The 19,861-nt window shown below is 46.4% G+C and overlaps 1 protein-coding gene across 10 annotated transcripts in view; it reads right to left on the bottom strand.

The window, feature by feature from the left end:
• Nucleotides 1–19,861, bottom strand: part of MAP7D2 (MAP7 domain containing 2) — a 106,891-nt gene that overhangs the window by 55,197 nt on the left and 31,833 nt on the right. The window lies entirely within an intron of this gene.

Below are 19,861 nucleotides of genomic sequence, written 5' to 3'. Positions count from 1 at the left end.
TTTGATTTCGTTTCCGCTAAGTTTGCTCCCATATCAGTCTTAGCATTTTAGAATCACAAAGAAGGAATATAACGTACTCCTGTTTACAGTAAGTCCCCTACATACGAACGAGTTCTGTTCCGAGAGCACGTTCGTAAGTCCAATTTGTTCATAAACCCAACAAAGTTAGCCTAGGTACCCAACTAACACAATCGGCTATATAGTACCATACTGTAACAGGTTTATAATACTTTTCACACAAATAATACATAAAAAACAAACACAAGAAGTAAAGAAAACATTTTTAATCTTACAGTACAGTACCTTGAAAAGTACAGTACAACAGCTGGCATACAGGGGCTGGCATCGAGTGAAGACGCAGGAAGAGTTACTGACTGGAGGAGGGAGAGGAGGTGGGAGGTGGTAGAGCTGAAGGATCACCAGTAATAGGAGACGGAGGGCAAGCTGCAATTTCACTCACGCCTGACGTTGATGGAACGCACGTTCACAACTTTGAAAGTTCGTAACTTGAAGGTTCGTATGTAGGAGACTTACTGTACTTGTTACTTAAATATCCACAACAAATAAAATGGAACAAATGGCAATTGCCCCCAAGTCCGGGAAACATCCCAGGAGCTCCGCATCTCCACCCATCTTCTACAGGACCCTAAAGTGCTTTCTGAATCAAAGATTAGATGACCTTCATGGCAGTTTTAGGATTAAAAATAATTTATTGCACTTGGTCACAACTGGTCATTCATGTGTATTACTTATATAATGGTCAAGGACCGCATTCTGGAGAAATCAGCTTTAGTGTTACTACAACTGGATTCACCTTCCCAGCGCCTGGGCCCTCCTCCGTGGTAGTGTCACAGCTGACTTCATAGTGTGCCTCGCTGCCACAGTGAGCTGTGCCCTTGTTAGGGATGTTCCTGCCACTGCCCAGGAGAGGGACCTGGAGGCTTGGACCGCAGTGCAGGCAGCAGGAATGCAGATGAGGATGCACGTGATAAACAATGGCTTGTCACGATTCCCCACGAGCAACTAATTTTGCAGCCTGGATGATGCAGCAGGTATATTAAAGCTCAAGAGAGAAGTCCTGGAAAATAAACCTGACTACAAGTGCCACTCCCCACGTTTGTTTTTAGTCAACTCTTTTTTGTTTAAACTGAAGTATAGTTAATTTACAATGTTGTGTTAGTTTCAGGTGTACAGCAAAGTGATTCAGTTTTATATATATATATATATATATATATATATATATATATATATATATATTCTGTTCCATAGTCTTTTCCATTATAGTTATTACAAGATACTGAATATAGTTCCCTGTGCTATACAGTAGGTCCTTGTTGTTTATCTATTTTATGTATAGTAGTGTGTATCTGTTAATCCCAAACTCCTAATTTATCCCTCCCCCCATCACTTTTGGTTATCATAAGTTTGTTTTCTATGTCTGTGAGTCTATTTCTGTTTTGTAAATAAGTTCATTTGGGTTTTGTCAACACTTAATCATTACAATGCTACCGACGACATGAACAGCATCAAGAATTTAAAGGCCCAATTTCTCAACTCATCAATGCTGGCCTCCCCAATCTGACCCCTTTTCCCCACATCCCTTGCACCTTTTTATTTTTTAAAGATAGTAAGGAAGACTTTATTCAAGGGGGCTACTACAATGAGGGTTTTTTTTTAACATCTTTATTGGGGTATAATTGCTTTACAATGGTGTGTTAGTTTCTGCTTTATAACAACGTGAATCAGTTATACATATACATATGTTCCCATATCTCTTCCCTCTTGTGTCTCCCTCCCTCCCATCCTCCCTATCCCACCCCTCCAGGCAGTCACAAAGCACAGAGCTGATCTCCCTGCCTCGCACCTTTTTAAACCCCACTCACCTTCAAGACCCCACGGTTTCTGGCTGGCGGAACCCTAAGTTCATTCTGCTTGGCTGCAGAGGGCTCTCAGTCTCCCTGCAGGGAGGGAAGGGCTCCCGAACCAAGGGCGGGTGTGCATCTCTGGGTCGCCCGCTCGGGCCACATCCCACCCCCACAGGCCTCAAGGTGCACACACAAAGCCCAAAGGCAGCCACGTGGGCAGCGGAAGGGGAGCAGGGAGACAAAACCAGGTTTCTCTTCAATGATCCTCTAAACATTTTCAAGCTCTAGTCTCTACCTTAAGCGTTTGATTAATAAGGATTTGTTCTGTGTGAAAAGCTACAAAGAGAAGCCTAGGCCACCTGGACAGATGCTGACATCAGCACCCACATCAACTCCTCGGCTCAAGCACGACCTGTCACCCTCTAGATCTAAGATACTGCCTGAGAACCACCGAAAGTGTTGTTCAAACAGAAGAAAGAAAGAAAAACTGAGGGAAAAGGGCCAAGCACATTTGAAACTGGCCATGTTGCCTTGAGGCTTTACTAACAGAAGGCTGTTTGTTCCAGGGACATGCATGATTTTAGGCTGCCCCCTTGTGGGCACTTGTAAGAGTCATACCTTCAAATCATTTCCTTTCCAGAAAATCTTCATTATCAGGCTCCTTAGTCATCACCTGCTTCGTCATAACGGGAGGCTACAATCTACGAACCAAGTCCATTGCTTGAATTTACTCGGCCCCATCACCCCATGATGACGGAGATACTATTATGATCCTCATCTTATAGGTACAGAAAGGGAGGCACAGAGGTTAACTTGTTCAAGGCCACACCATCAGAAAGTGGAGACGCCAGATTCCAACCTAAGAACCTGACTCCAGGACCCACACACACTCTTAATTACTGCTTTCCCATGCGGCTCTCTGGCAAAGGAGGAAACTAACAGCTCTACCTTAGCACCCATGAATGAAACCTTCATGGCTTTCTGAGACCCAGTATTGTACGCCGGGAACAAGTCCCATCCTTGTCCCAGGAATGTGCATGCAAATTTGGAGAGAAGTGCAAGTCCAACTCATTAGAGAAGTACCAAGTAGGCACTACTGTGAGTCAGGCACTGGCCAGCTGGGCACAGATGTGCTAATTATTTGCTTCCCCTTCAAACTGATGGTTTGGAAATGTTTGGGCGCTGGGTAGGGAAAGGGGGTAGCCAGATGGCCCTGGGGGCAACAGGGCCAAGCCATTCTTTTTTAGCCCCACTGAGTGGGGTGGAGTGACCCAAACAGCCCAAGGTGGGTAACCTGGAGTCTATGCCGTCATATGGCAGCCACAAGCCATGTGTGTCTGTTTAAATTTAAGATAAAGAAAATTAAATGCAATCAACAGTTCAGTTCCTCCATCACACTGGGCCCATTTCAAGCACTCACTAGCCACATGAGGCTGGTGGCTACCGTACTGAACAGTACTGGGCCAGGAGCCTCCAGGCTCACTCTTGTGATTCTCACCCTTCACACATAACTGCTCTGGGACACAGATGAATAAGGAAACTCTCAGAGTCCAAACAGGGTTGAGTTTTGCTGGGTGAGTAAGGCCGGGGTAAGGCCTCCTTCCCCCACACAGCATCTGCCTCTCCTGATTAAAAGAGAACTATCAAGCAATCATTTCCAGAACATCCATTTGAAGAGAAGCCAAATAATTAACTTACATCTCCAACTTCCACCTTGTGATCCCTGATGACCCTCCAGGGACCCCTGCCAAGAGGCCCTGAGCTTATCCCGAAGGAAGAAAGGGTAGAGCACAAACCAGACATTCCCTATGTGTTAGAGGGCGTGGACCTGACCTGTTATTACCACTACAACAACACAGCCAGAGAAATCAAGGTAGACTATGATTAACAGACCCAGGGCAACTGACCTTAATACACAAATGCTAACAATACCAGGAGGCCTCCTCTAAAGACATGGTGGAGTCAAGAGTTAATGCTGAATGCGATTCACAAGGCAGTCTTCTTTCTGTATGGCCCGAAATCCTAGCGTTGTACCCAGTCGTCCTTTGTCCCTTGTACCTTGTATTACATGTGCACATGTATTGTCTCTCTGTTATTAAACCAGAGATCCATTTTATCCTTGAACCCCATGAGAACAGATGGAGAAGAGATCAGTGCTTGCCAGGGGTTAGGGAAGAGGGGCAGAAGGGAAGTGGTGGCTACAAAAGGGCATCACGAAGGGGCCTTGCAGTGACGACTGTGCCGGCGTCTGCAACCCTAGCTGTGAGAGTGGACTACAGCGCTGCACGTTAGTACCACTGGGGGAAACTGGGTAGAGGGTACACGGGGTCTCTCTGCAATGACCTCAAAGTAGAAAGTTTAATGTTTAAAACTCTGGCCCAAGTGTAAAGCCCTGGGAGGGACCCAAAGACAAAGGGGGAACAGGGGACATGTTCCCAGAGGTGTCCTACCTACCAGAAGCACAAGGGGAACCCATGTCAGAGCCACCCCTGGCCCAGTCTTGATGTAGTAATGCTTCCCAGGGCAACAGTGCTCAGGTAGTGTGCACCCCGGAAACGGAGGCCTTTTCCTGGGCAATTCACCCCTACAGGAAATGAGAATCAAACAGGATACTGAGCAGCCAAACAACTATTTTATGTGAACAGAACAGCATAAAATTTCATACTTCACTGAACTGCTCTGGCTTGGAGTAACTTCCCGTTATCCTTGGGCTGTGGCAACACATTTTTTAAAAACTAATTTAAAAATGAATTTTATTAGCCTGGGGTACTCTCCCACTAGAATATTAATGAGCTGATATTAGTCAATTATTCATGGTATGTAATAACCATTATCGAAATACAAGGTTTTTAGGGGAAGCCAGCTGTTTTCAACTTTTAAAAATTGATTGCATTAAATGAATTTTAAAGTAACGTCCCCAATCACAACTCACATCCATGCAACTGCAACGTCCAGACAAAAGAAAGGGAACCGGGAATGAAGAGCTCATCAAATAGGAAGTCCAATGCCTGCCAGCCCCCTCCTCTGGGGTGCCTGTCCTTCTATGGGCCAGCAGGCAGGGATGCATTCACACCTCCACGGTGACTCGTTTGTGCTGTGATGATCTGTCTAAGGGCATGGAGACCACTGCTTCTCAACTGTGGCTACACAATGCAATCACCTGGGGAGCTTTAACAATTACAGGTGCCTGTGCCTCCCTCCCAGAGACTGGCCTTGTCGTCTCAGGTGTGGCCAGGGTGCTGGTGCTCTGAAAGCTCCCGTGTGATGCTCATGTGCAGCAGCAGGACTGAGAACGCCCCTAGCCTGATGCTCCTCCCACTGGAACGTGGGTCAGAACCACCCAGAAGGCTTGTGAACCCAGACTGCTGGACGGCACCCCCAGAGTGTTTCATGGAGCGGGCCTGGGGCCGGCCAGAGGATGTTGTCCAGGGCCCACACCTTGAGAGCCGCTGTTCTAGACTATGCTGATTCTGCAGGGCAAGGCCCTGCCTCTGGCTCCTCTCTGGATATCCAGAGCTCTGCTAAGTGTTGGCTCAAAGAGTGGGCCCCAAAACATGTCTGCAGAAGGAAAGATCGGCCACCTGCCTGCACCCCACACACACACAGCGTTTGCCATGGTTGTTACTGCTCCACATGCTACTATCTGAGCCTGTTCATCTGCTCCTTGCCCTCGAATCCTCAGCACCTTGCACAGGGTATTCAAATGTTTGCTGAATGAATGGCCATGAATATTACGTCCCATTGATGGAAACCTCCCCATTTGTGGAGCATTTAACCATGTATCAGAAGTGTCCTTAAAAACAAGGAGGACTTCCCTGGTGGCGCAGTGGTTAAGAACCCACCTGCCAATGCAGGGGACACGGGTTCGACTCCTGGTCCAGGAAGATCCCACATGCGGCAGAGTAACTAAGCCCGTGAGCCACAACTACTGAGCCTGTGCTCTAGAGCCCGCGAGCCACAACTACTGAGCCCACGAGCCACAACTACTGAGCCCGCGTGCCTAGAGCCCATGCTCTGCAACAAGGGAAGCCACCGCAATGAGAAGCCCGCACAACGCAACAAAGAGTAGCCCCTGCTCGCCGCAACTAGAGAAAGCCTGCACGCAGGATTGAAGACCCAATGCAGCCAAAAAATAAATAAATAATAAATAAATTTATTTTTTAAAAAACAAGGAATATTTTAAAACATCTTTGCAGACATTATCTTGCTGAATCTGTGCAGGAAATTCAAAGGTAAAGAAAGGAAGGCAGCTCCCCACACGGCCCACCCCCATTGAAGCTGAAGTGAATCTTTCCTTTAAATTCCATCACTGCTCTGGGGTCCTTCCCTCTCTAGTTCATGGTCCTCAAGCACAGGAAGCTCCACCCTTATAGGCCCTCTCTCATGGCCCCCCTTTCCAGTCCAATTAGGATATTAGCCTCTCGACAGCAGGGCCCATGAATGTCCCATTTCTTCTTGTAGCCCTCAAAGAGCCTAGCACGTGGAAAAGAAGAAGTAAAACTGTCACTGTTTGCAGATGACGCGATACTATACATAGAGAATCCTAAAGATGCCACCAGAAAACTACTAGAGCTAATCAATGAATTTGGTAAAGTAGCAGGATGCACAATTAATGCACAGCAATCTCTTGCATTCCTACACACTAACGATGAAAAATCTGAAAGCGAAATTATGGAAACACTCCCATTTACCATTGCAACAAAAAGAAGAAAATACCTAGGAATAAACCTACCTAGGGAGACAAAAGACCTGTATGCAGAAAACTATAAGACACTGATGAAAGAAATTAAAGATGACACAAACAGATGGAGAGATATACCATGTTCCTGGACTGGAAGAATCAATACTGTGAAAATGACTCTACTACCCAAAGCAATCTACAGATTCAATGCAATCCCTATCAAATTACCAATGGCATTTTTAAAAATTAATTAATTTATTTATGGCTGTGTTGGGTCTTCGTTTCTGTGCGAGGGCTTTCTCTAGTTGCAGCAAGCGGGGGCCACTCTTCATCGTGGTGTGTGGGCCTCTCACTATCGTAGCCTCTCTTGTTGTGGAGCACAGGCTCCAGACATGCAGGCTCAGTAATTGTGGCTCATGGGCCTAGTTGCTCCGCGGCATGTGGGATCCTCCCAGACCAGGGCCTGAACCCGTGTCCCCTGCATTGGCAGGCAGACTCTCAACCACTGCGCCACCAGGGAAGCCCACCAATGGCATTTTTTACAGAACTAGAACAAATCATCTTAAAATTTGTATGGAGACACAAAAGACCCCGAATAGCCAAAGCAGTCTTGGGGGAAAGAAACGGAGCTGGAGGAATCAGACTCCTGACTTCAGACTATACTACAAAGCTACAGTAAGCAAGACAATATGGTACTGGCACAAAAACAGAAACAGAGATCAATGGAACAAGATAGAAAGCCCAGAGATAAACCCACACACCTATGGTCAACTAATCTATGACAAAGGAGGCAAAGATATACAATGGAGAAAAGACAGTCTCTTCAATAGTGGTGCTGGGAAAACTGGACAGCTACATGTAAAAGAATGAAATTAGAACACTCCCTAACACCATACACGAAACTAAACTCAAAATAGATTAGAGACCTAAATGTAAGACCACACACTATAAAAGTCTTAGAGGAAAACGTAGGAAGAACACTCTTTGACATAAATCACAGCAAGATCTTTTTTGATCCACCTCCTAGAGTAATGGAAATAAAAACAAAAATAAGCAAATGGGACCTAATGAAACTTCAAAGCTTTTGCACAGCCAAGGAAACCATAAACAAGACGAAAAGACAACCCTCAGAATGGGATAAAATATTTGCAAACGAATCAATGGACAAAGGATTAATGTCCAAAATATATAAACAGCTCATGCAGCTCAATGTTAAAGAAACAAACAACCCAATCCAAAAATGGGCAGAAGACCTAAACAGACATTTCTCCAGAGAAGACATACAGATGGCCCAGAAGCACATGAAAAGCTACTCAACATCACTAATTATTAGAGAAATGCAAATCAAAACTACAATGAGGTATCACCTCACACCAGTTAGAATGGGCATCATCAGGAAATCTACAAACAACAAATGCTGGAGAGGGTGTGGAGAAAAGGGAACCCTCTTGCACTGTTGGTGGGAATGTAAATTGATAGAGCCACTATGGAGAAGAGTATGGAGGTTCCTTAAAAAAGTAAAAATAGAATTACCGTATGATCCAGCAATCCCACTACTGAGCATATACCCAGAGAAAGCCATAATTTAAAAAGACACATGCACCCCAATGTTCATTGCAGCAATATTTACAATAGACAGGTCATGGAAGCAACCTAAATGCCCATGGACAGACGAATGGACAAAGAAGTTGTGGTACATATATACAATGGAATATTACTCAGCCATAAAAAGGAACGAAATTGAGTCATTTGTTGAGACGTGGATGGATGTAGAGACTGTCATACAGAGTGAAGTAAGTCAGAAAGAGGAAAACAAATATCGTATATTAACGCATGTATGTGGAACCTAGAAAAATGGTACAGATGAACCGGTTTGCAGGGCAGAAGTTGAGACACAGATGTAGAGAACAAACGTATGGACACTAAGGGGGGAAAACTGCGGTGGGGTGGGGATGGTGGTGTGCTGAATTGGGCGATTGGGATTGACATGTATACACTGATGTGTATAAAATTGATGACTAATAAGAACCTGCAGTATAAACAAACAAACAAAAAAACAACTAATACTAAACTTTCTTTGGGTTATTTGTATGGAAATATGTTAATATAAATGTTTCAGACACTACATGAAATTTCTAAAAATCTTATATGTTCTGGTATAATGTTATAAGTCATAATTCTAGTTATTACTTTAAAATGTATATCTCAGAAATAACTAAATTTCTTTGTCAATTGCATTATTATGAACTTTCATCAAAACTTTAACTGTGGTCAGTTTTAAGTCTTTTGTCATTTACAGACAGTTCTGGGTGTACTCTGACGCTTTTGCAAAAATGTTAGTATGAAAGAGTTTCATCTTCAAGGAATTCATGGAAAAGACTCTGACAAGTACAGGTTTCTGGTAACTGACTATACTGCTGAACTGAATGAATAAGCATTTTCAGAACTCTAATGGAAAACTGATGAATTCATAAAAGTGCTAACAAAAGATCAAGATAAAAAAAATTAATTACATGGGACTGAGTGAACTGATGAGGATGATTATAATTTTTGTGACTTTCTGTTTGAATAAAAAAAAAAATCCCACAAGGACTCAGAGGCAAAAAATATACAAATCAATTTTCACTGCAGAGTAAAGGAGCTGTTACAGTGGAGGATTACTGGACTGAATGTCAATATTATGACATCATGTTTCGTGTTTGGTAATTGCAATCATCATTGCTTTTGTTGTGGTCATCCATTTACAATGCTTGGTGTCAGTTTATCTCTTGTAAAAATAAACTACAGTGTGTGTGTGTGAAAAAGAAAAAGAGCCTAGCACAGTATTCTGTACACATTAAGTACTCAATAAACGTGGAGGTCACGAGCACCTACTGTGTGCCAGGCCTGAGTGTTAAGACACATATTTGCTTATTTCCCACAATCCTATGACAGCATCAGGTCAAGGACAATCACTCCCACAGCCTCTGTATCACCTGACCCACTATTTAAACTTCAGAAGCCTCGGTTTCCTACACTTCCAAGGGACACAGGACTCTAGCTTGGGGGAATCACCCTCTCGGAACACATCACCACGCTGTGAGAATGCCAAGTCCCACAGCGGGTCCTGGGGAACGGCTCCCATCAATCAGGTGCAGCAGAGTTCCAAGCCAACATCAGCATCAAGGGCCAGCCTCGGAGTGCACACTGTGGCCCTCCAGCTGCCCTCTCAGGAGAGATCTCAGGCGAGGACCACCCAGCCAAGCCCAGGCAGCACACAGATCCCTGAGAGAGAAGGCGGCATTCGAGACCGCTGAGTGTTGGTGTGGTTAGTTACACAGCGATGGAGCCGGAAAACCAGTCCACTGATGAACCACAAGCCAACAAGCAGCACTTTCTGATCTCTCAGCATGTGGGACCCAGATGACGCCCCAGACTAGTTGGCTCAGTCTCTCCTGCTCGCGACCCTGGCCCTCAGCCAGCCACCCGAGCCTCAGCCAGAAGTGTCCCAGTGACGGCCTGTGTGCTTCCCTCGGTCACCACACCCCAGAGTGGCTTGCGCCACTGCCCCAACAGCAGCGGGCGACAAGGAGTGACCCCAGCACCTGGACGGTAACCAGGCACGACCTGCAGAGGCTGCCCATCAAGGCCAGGAAACATGATCCAGAGGACAAAGGGGCGAGCCCCGAGGCGCTCGCTCTGACTGAGACAGGAAGGCGACAACAGAGGAACTGTCTGCCCTTCTCTCTGCCAGTGACATACTCCGAGCCACAGGGAGCCACGCACCCTCTCTGGACACGGCCCGTGGGTCCGAGCACCCAACTGTGTTTGGCTGCACAGCCACGGTCAGCTTGACGATGTGGCACCTTTCATTTCCCCCCGTTTCTCCCATGGCTCACCCCCTTCCCTCGCCCCAGCTCGGTGGAGGCGTTCCCCTCAGGAAAGCATCGGTACATGTAGAAATGGAGGGAAACTGAACACGAACGTTCACGGCAGCATTATTCACAGTAATGACCGCAGTGTTCTGGTATTAAACAGTGGCGACAGTTACACCACATGTACTAAGACCCAACCCACTGAAGTTCACACTTCAAAATGGTGAATGTTATGCTATGTTATGTGAATTATACTGCAATAAGAAATTTTCAAAGAGAAAAAGACAAAACCACCTCAGCATTCAGCAACAGGGTTTAAAATCCATAGCCTAGTTAATCTCATCTGTGGCCTTCTTCCAAGTCTCCCAGGTTACTGGTTTTACTTTTTCCTCTCAAATATTCAGATGATATATCTGGTTCCAAGAAAGCAGCTTTTTTCAAATAAATTTATTTATTTTTTTGGCTGCGTTGGGTCTTCGTTGCTGCACGCGGGCTTTCTCTAGTTGCGGCGAGCGGGGCCTACTCTTCGTCGTGGTGCGCAGGCTTCTCGTTGCGGTGGCTTCTCTCGTTGTGGAGCACGGGCTCCAGGCACACGGGCTTCAGTAGTTGTGGCAAGTGGGCTCAGTAGTTGTGGCTTGCGGGCTCTAGAGCTCAGGCTCAGCAGCTGTGGTGCACGGGCTTAGCTGCTCTGCGGCATGTGGGATCTTCCGGGACCAGGGCTCGAACCCGGGTTCCCTGCATTGGCGGGCAGATTCTTTGAACCACTGCACCACCAGGAAGCCCCAGCAGTTTTAACGTAACATAAATACAAGTGGTTCATTTGACTATGTAAAAATCATCTATATCCCCATAAAGTGTCTTTGCCACACCATCTCAAGAGCTTTGTTATATTGTGTAAAACTGGGAAGCAAAAATGAATGTTGACAAGTCTGCTGTTTGTGAAGAAAAAGGGGTGGGAGGGGATGAAAAAAATTTGTCAATAAATAATGTGTTGTGATAAACTGTTATTGTGATTACATGAAATAATGTATGTGAAGAACTTTCCATTGTAATAAATGCTCATTAAATATTCACGGCCATTATTTTTAGGAGGGGGGTTATACTTCGAGATTAAAGAAACGGAGACTCAAAAACGTCAAGTGAGCCAGCCACTGTCATATTCAGTGGGCGGATTCTCCTTATCTCTCTGAGCCTTAATCCACTGTGATTTCTCCTAGACTCTGCTCTTCTCCTGGGGGAGGGGAGGCAGGATCAGATTGAGATCAACGAAGGGCAGGAAGGTAGAAACTCCAGGCAGGGGTAATGGTATATGCAAAAATATGTTAGAAAAATAAGAGGTAAAGCCTGAAATCTCATTGAAGTGCAATCCTACAAATGGGAACTGAAAATCAGTTGACAGAACCTAGAACCTTTTTCATCTTTGCATAAGGGTATATTGTTTTTGTTCAGAAAGTGTCACATATTCCTGCCTCATATTTTCCAATTAAAATCTCAAAACCAGTTACAATCCCATAGGGTCACTAAACTTTCCATTTAAATTTCTTTCACTGTGGAGCTAAATCTCCATTCCTAGTAGGTCCTGTTGGCATCCATCCGTACTTCAGGATGACTGCTGTAATGCAGTGAACTGTGATGAAAAGCCACAGCACTAACAGGTCAAGAACATTCTTATCTGGAAACGTGATTTTTCTCCAAAATGAAGTTCAAAACCATTAAAGGCACTCTCTGAGAATATTAATAAATCAATCCTCAATACTGTTAAAACCAGAGCTTAATCATACCAGTGTACGATGCTCAAAAAACCCTAAAAAGTAAGTTTAATGCATGATTGGCACTTTCAAAATCCCAAATCATGGAATTTCGGGTGGAAGAGCTCTCAGGGGTCCAATTCAACCCTCTACTTGCTTCAAGACAGAGAGATGGGTTTGCTTTTTCTCCTCCACCGGAAAGAGAATCATCTTTATCCTCTCAGCTTCCTCCATTCTGCCATCCAACATGGTGGATCAGTTCTTGGGCTTTTGTTATACAGATGAAGAATGCAGGCAGAAAGGGTTTCAGGACTTCAAGAAGTGAATCAGCTTTGATACGTCGACATTGGAAAGGGGAGCAAAAGCTGCATGAGGGGGCAAATGAGAGAAGGAACTGAGAGATGGGGGACAAGGGAGTCTGGAGCCATGTTAGGCTGCGTCTGGGGAGAATTCTGCCTGGGAGGTGAGCACAGGAAGGGTTTCGGAGACTCTCAGAAGGGTGTGTGTGTGTGTGTGTGTGTGTGTGTGTGTGTGTGTGTGTGTGTGTGTGTGTGTGTGTGTGTGTGTGTGTGTGTGTGTGTGTGTGTGTGTGTGTGTGTGTGTGTGTGTGTGTGTGTGTGTGTGTGTGTGTGCGCGCGCGCGCACGCGCGCGCGGGAATAGGCAAAGAGCTGTAGGTTAGAATTCAATCCTCTGACACTTTTCTAATCTCCTGTAAAGATCTGAATTGCTTTTGTTCTTTTTTGACTACTGACTTCTTTTTCTTTGGCTACCACATGGCGTTCTAGTATTTATTTGGGATATTTATTTTAGAAACAAATACCTAGGCAGGAACTAACCCCAAGATAATTGCAAGGTTACAGAGACCCTTCAGTGGCCATTTATTCCATTTTCTGTCTCTGATGAGAGCAGAACTAGGTGGCTTCAACTGCAACTTGTGGTTTGGGAAGATGTCATTTCTCCCAGTAGCTTACCTGAGAATTTTTGGTGGGGGGCAGAGTAGGGAGCATGAATTCAGTGATGCTAAAGCTTTAGCACATATCCAAAGAATTCCCTGGAGGGCTTATTTAAAAAAGGTTGCTGGGGGCTTCCCTGGTGGCGCAGCGGTTACGAGTCCACCTGCCGATGCAGGGGACGCGGGTTCGTGCCCCGGTCCGGGAAGATCCCACGTGCCGCAGAGCGGCTGGGCCCGTGAGCCATGGCCGCTGAGTCTGCGCGTCCAGAGCCTGTACTCCGCGATGGAAGAGGCCGCAACAGTGAGAGGCCCGCATACCGCAAAAAATAAATTTAAAAAAAAAAGTTGCTGGGTCCCATCCCAAGAGCTTCTGATTCAGTGGGTCTGGGTGGGGCCTGAAAATCTGTATTTCTAATAAGTTCCCAGGTGATGCTGATGCTACTTTTCCGGGAACCATCCTTTGAGAACCACTGATCTAATCCATTTCTCACCTACTATAATCTTCTGAATTGGCTTAAGTTCTCTTTTCATTGGAGAGAAAAAGTCACTATTACCCTATCACCATCAAATCCATTACTTCCAATGTGCCTCTTTCAAGGATGATGTCATAATTTATACTTCGTAAAGAGGCAGGCCTGGAACTAGCATTTATGTTCAAGAGTCATTGACTATTATAGGATAAAGGTGTAGATACCCAGGTATCATAATACATTAAAAAAAAATGTATACAGGGCTTCCCTGGTGGAGCAGTGGTTGAGAATCTGCCTGCTAATGCAGGGGACACGGGTTCGAGCCCTGGTCTGGGAGGATCCCACATGCCACGGAGCAACTAGGCCCGTGAGCCACAACTACTGAGCCTGCGCGTCTGGAGCCTGTGCTCCACAACAAGAGAGGCCGCGATAGTGAGAGGCCCATGCACCGCGATGAAGACTGGCCCCCGCTTGCCACAACTAGAGAAAGCCCTTGCACAGAAACGAAGACCCAACACAGCAAAAATAAATTAATTAATTAATAAACTCCTACCCCCGACATCTTCTTAAAAAAAAAATGTATACAGATACCAAAAAGTCCTTGAAAAGAAAAGTGGAGAAATAGGGAACTACATAAGAATATACACAAATCTAAGCTGCTGTTATGTTTTTATAAAATACGCTAAATTCCTAGAAGTTTCCTTTAAAACAGCTAACTGAATTAAATTTCCCAGAAAAATGTAGATGTGATAAGAGTATTACTAAATGATTTAAATGCTTCCTGAATGATTTTCTTAAATCACAATTGCACAGCTAAGAGAATGGCCAGTTGTTTTTCTTAAAATATTTATTTATTTATTTGGTTGCATTGGGTCTTAGTTGCGGCAGGCGGGCTCCTTAGTTGCGGCTCGAGGACTCCTTAGTTGTGGCTCACCGACTCCTTAGTTGTGGCATGCAAACTCTTAGTAGTAGCATGCATGTGGGATCTAGTTCCTGGACCAGGGGTCAAACCCAGGCGCCCTGCATTGGGAGCGCAGTCTTAACCACCGAACCACCAGGGAAGTCCCAGAGAATGGCCAGTTTTTTGTTTTTGTTTTTTAAAGTGCAGAATTGGGTGAAGTCCAAACAATCACGAAGAGTATAGCACTTTGACACTGGGTCAAACAATAATGGATCTCGGATCGCATCCTCGCCCTGGAACCTGGAACCTGGCACATAATCGTCACCAATCCACACCAATTTCATAGGGTTACTGGAAGAAGGAAAGCACAACAGTGAAGTCCTATAGCAACTGCTCTAAGACTCCTCTTCTGCAAGATGGAGAAACAGTAGTGCCTTTCTTACAGTGACGATGCAATAAAAGCTCACAGGCAGGCACTGCTGAACCGTATCTAGCACACAGCAGGAGCACAGCAAATCAAGCTAGTCTAGCCTGCCTGTCCCTGGTTACTGCTCTCCCTCTTCTGCTAATGAGGTCTCCTGCACACGGGCCTGAAAACCAACCACATTACCTTTCCTAACGTGGGTGATGAGACAGAGTGCATGCAACGCTACCAGGCTAAAACCATGGTCAGCATTCCTTTTCTATAAAAATTACACTAGAAACAGGTATACATGCCGTTGATTTCTCATCTTCTGCAAAGGTTATAAGTTACCAACCATTATTTATGTCTACACATGCAGACATGCCCCTTCCGGTAATTCAGTAGAAATGAGATTCTGTCTTTAGTGGGACAAGTAACTTCTTACTAAAAAAAGAATACATAGATGACATTTCACAAACACTAATTGTGAAGGCGGCATATGATGACGCTGTTCTTCACCATTTCAACAGTAAACTGCCTAGTTATATTCATATACACGTAATCAGCCAACCCAGGAACTCCTGCCACAGCAACTCAAACTCCCAGAAGCAAATGAAAACACATCAAGTTATAAAATTCAAGTGCTCCCAGTTTGGGGAACTGTACAAATGTTCATGGGCTAGCCTGTTTTCTTCTAAAGGTACCATTTATTAAGCACCTATCTCCTGCCTGGCATTACACTCTCCAAATGTTATTTAATGTTCACAATAATCCTAGGAGGTGAGACATACCCCCATTTTGCAGATGAAGAAAGTAAGACCCACAGAGGTTAAGACCTCTGTCCAAAGTCACAGCTGCTGAGTAGCAGTGCTTGGATTTGAGGCCAGTCTGGCTGACCCCCAAGCTGACACTCATCAACTCAATACTGAGAGGGAAGGCTACCTGAAGGAAAGAGCACTGACCTAGGGATCTAGGTGCCCAGAAACTGGGAGCTGTTCTTACCGGGATGCACAAAGGAGCGTGGTAAGAAAAGGAGCTCTGCCTGGATTCTGTCAAATCCCTGCCTAGCAGGCACTTAATAGTGTGACCACTGGGGAAGCGTCCAAGCCTCAGTTTTCTCACAGATTAAATAGGGATAATAATAGTACATGTGTCATAGAGTAATGTGAAGCTTAAAGGAGAATATCTGTAAAGCTCTTCGCACATACTAAATGCCTAATAAATATTAGCTAACGGTATCACCATCGTCGTCATCATTGGTCTAGATATGGCCCTTAGGTGAAACTGTAAATACAAGTGCTTAGGGCATATTAAGCTCTCAGAAAGCATTAGTGTTCATCAGTATCATTGTCACCATCCCCCCATCCACCAGCACGGCTACTACTACAGTCCAGAACTAGCCCCGATCTCCCTGATCTTTAAATCCTGCTTTCAAATCAGCAGAGTCTGCAGCTTGCCCCGAGCCCTCCCAGGCAGGCTGGGCCCCTGACTGTTGGAGGACTACCGTGCTAATGAGGGGGAGCCTGGGCCAAGACAACGTATGCATTTGTTAACCTTACCTGATGGCACACCTGAAAGGTGTGCGTTTTAGTTTATGATACCTGTTTTTAACGCTACAACCATGGCAACAACACACAGAAAAGGCAAAAATTCAGTGCTGGCTGACCTGCCATATTTCATTAGTGCCCAAGGCTGCAAAGAACAACCCTGGATCTCCCAGGCAACCGCATTCTCACTGCAGCTCCGTGAAGGGGTGAGAGGACTTGGACTCCAAGGGCAGCATGGGATGGGAGACAGGAGGTACACCTCAGCAGGGCTGGCGTGGGAACGGAAGTCACCTGCAAAGGCCCAGGGACCGGCTCGAGCTGCAGGGCTCTTCGAGAGCACCTGGTGATTTCGGAGAGAAGGGGTCTAACAAGCCAGCTCCTTGGTTCTAGACCCTGCCGTGACAGCCGTTCTCTTCCAGGGTCACCTTACCTGCCGTTCTCATGCCTTTAACTGTCTCCACCCTACACCAGATCCCAGCTACCACTGTGCAAAAAGGCCTGCCTCTTTCTTCAGCCACCAGAAGAACTGTCTCCATTTGGATCACTTCCCCATTCACATGTAAAGCTCCGTCCTGGAGGCTTCTCGGAGGCTCCATCTGTGTGGCCTGTCCAATAGTGCCGCAGTCAAGGGAACTGGAGTAATCGCTTCGCATCTCAGAGCTTCGGGCTCCTCCTCTACAAATAGGAGCATCACCACCTACTTCCCAGGGTTGCGGTTGCAGCGGGCAGGGGGGCGCTGTGAAAACACTCAGCAGCGGGAGTCACAGTTGGCTCCCTTCTCCTGATGATACATGAGGACACAGACCAAACAAGCTGTGGCAGCCACGCACTCGGCCCCGGGCCCCAGGCCACGGAATCTGAAGCTCCACCCTTCAGTCTCCCCAAGAACCCCACAAAATTCCCCCAGGAACCCCCCTACAGCTTCCTAAGAGGTCCCAGTTTCCATTCTAAGACTTGCTCTGCTGGGCTGCCAATTCACTCAGAAGGTGAGGTGAACAAAGCCAAAGGTAGCTAAAAGAAGGCAACCGACAGCTAGAAAAATTCAACTCGATTGATTATCTACTGAGCACCGAGATGCAGAACTTCCCTCCCACCCTGTCTCCTCATCTGGGAAGCAGGAGTTACCTGGACTCCTGTGTTTCTACAATAAACTTAATACACATATGTATCATTTCAAAAGGACCCAATATGCACATCACACTCTGTTCACAACATGACTTGTTAGTTAAATGAAACCTACATAATTTCTCCTCTACCCTTCTGAGTTCTTGGCTGGGACCCCCTGTAATACAGACAGAAGTTTATTAAATATATACGTCATGTACACATAGGAGATTCTCAGGAAAACAATAACACCCTCCAAGATGGCCCGAACCACCACCTTAAATACCATCTGCAGCTAAAGACAAAGGGAAGATGTGTGTGTGGGGTGGAATTCATGGAAGGTGAGAGGAGGAAGTGTCTGGTAAACACAGGTTGCCCTGCAATGCAGATAATTCTCTCAGATAGCTGTCTTCCTAGTACAGGCCCCCACTTGCTAATGCAGATTTCCTTTACAAAAACGGTAACTTTTACTGTTTTCAGAGTTTCTCTGGTGTCTGTAGTCTCTCAGAATAACCCTATGCCAAAGAGGATATTTTGGGTGGCATATTCTGCGCCCCTTCACCAGCCAAGAGCGGGGCTCGTCGAGGTAGCTGGGTGGCTCCATGCTAAGGGCCAAACTCCCAACCTCCTCTCCTCCACCTCCAGGCTCCCCTGCTCTGTGTGCCTCTCATCATCACAGAACCACCTATAGCCACAGGCATGTGGACTCAACCCATCCAGTCCAGGGTGATGACCCAGAAAGAGGGAAGTGGGGACTGGCACCGGAAAAGGGTGCGAACACGGACAGCAGAGCAAGCGTAGAGGTTTCTCCCATGGACGGGGCACGCAGGACCAGGCGTCTGAGGTTGGCCTCAGGGTCCTTTAGAGATTGAGAAGCTCTGACACAGGGAGCTTTGGCATGAGCATCCAGAGGCTAACCTGCTCCAATCAAGGGGTAAGGCTCCAATCTGCAGACAGAATGACCTTTGAAAAGCCCTCCTATCCCCCAGCAAGTATGGAGAAGAAGCTGGGTTCAGTGCCTGAGCGAGCGTGAGTGCTCTGGAACCAGGCGGGCTCAGGTTCCACTCCCACAGACATCCTGGAGCACCATGGAGAGGGAGATGGAGGGGGAAAGGAGGGAAACGGGGGAGGAGGGAGGAGGGCGGGAGAGAGAGAGACAGAGACGGAGACAGAGGGTGTGTGCGCACGCACTGCGCTCAGAACGCCGCCTGCTGTGCTCAGTAAAGGTCAGGCATCACTATTCCTAAGCCTAACCCAGGACTGTCCTTCAGTGGTGGGCAGAGGCGGGTTCCGGGGTTGCACACCACAGGGGAAGTGGTTGTTTACATTGGGGACTCAGAAAGGCCTTGGACATCTGCAAAGAGCGCCAGACACGGGGGAAAAAAGATCACTCTTCTTATCTGCTTTTTTCAGCAACAAAGTACAAGAAACTTAAAAACTTCTCTGAAACTGTGGACTGAATCCAGCAGGTAAAAGCTGGTAAAGGGAAATTAACTGACTGTAGCATTCCCATTATTAGTACTGCCATTTGATGTTCTCTTCAGGGTGGCGTGTATGCTTAATGATGATGAAAGTAAAACATGTGTAAAGGATCTCAACGGGTCACTGGAGACCCTTCTGGCCAATCTTCATGCCACTCCTGGCCCAGGTGCCCATCAGATCCCGAGTCCCTACTGTGAGAAGAGCTCCGCCCTTGTGCATGAGCGAGGCAGGCCAGAAAAACCCTTATTCTGTCCTTGTTTCCAGAGTGTTTCCCACACTGATATGCGCCAGGTGTTGGGGGTCTCTCCACCCTCCCTGTTACAGGGTTGGCAGGAGTCTTCAGGCCCCCGCAAGAGGACAGCACCTTGTCCCCCGGCTGCCTGCTTCTCCTCGGTCACCTCACTAGGGTCCAGACCTGAACTTTACCACTCCTGAGCAACGCAAGCATCCCAAGTGAACCCTCCTCCCGCTGCAGACCCCTCTATTCGCAGTCTCAGCTCTGGGCGGCTCAGCCCCACGTCGGAGATGGCCCCAGTTATGCCAGCACAAGGGGCCACTGACAGGGCTACCGGAACTGAACCAGAGGCATCAGTGCGGTGCTCGAGGCTGTGGCTCCGAAAAGATCCCTCAGTTTTACAACAAAATACAAAGGGGAAATAAAGAGGCTAGAAAAAAACCATCGCTCTTTGTAGTGCAAACAATTTGAAGGCATATGAAGAATTTTGAAAGTTGAATTTTGAAAGGAACCTCCTGTTCCTTTTCTCCCAGAAAAGCACGCCTAGCAGGGTTGCTTGGCTCCGTCCCAACCTACAGGCCCTGCATCTGGCGTCCTTACACGAGGACCATCTTCAAG

This window comes from Globicephala melas, chromosome X (assembly GCF_963455315.2).
Source record: "Globicephala melas chromosome X, mGloMel1.2, whole genome shotgun sequence".
Taxonomy (NCBI): domain Eukaryota; kingdom Metazoa; phylum Chordata; class Mammalia; order Artiodactyla; family Delphinidae; genus Globicephala; species Globicephala melas.
The sequence above is the reverse complement of the archived record's forward strand: the minus strand, read 5'-3'. Positions and strand labels throughout refer to the sequence as shown.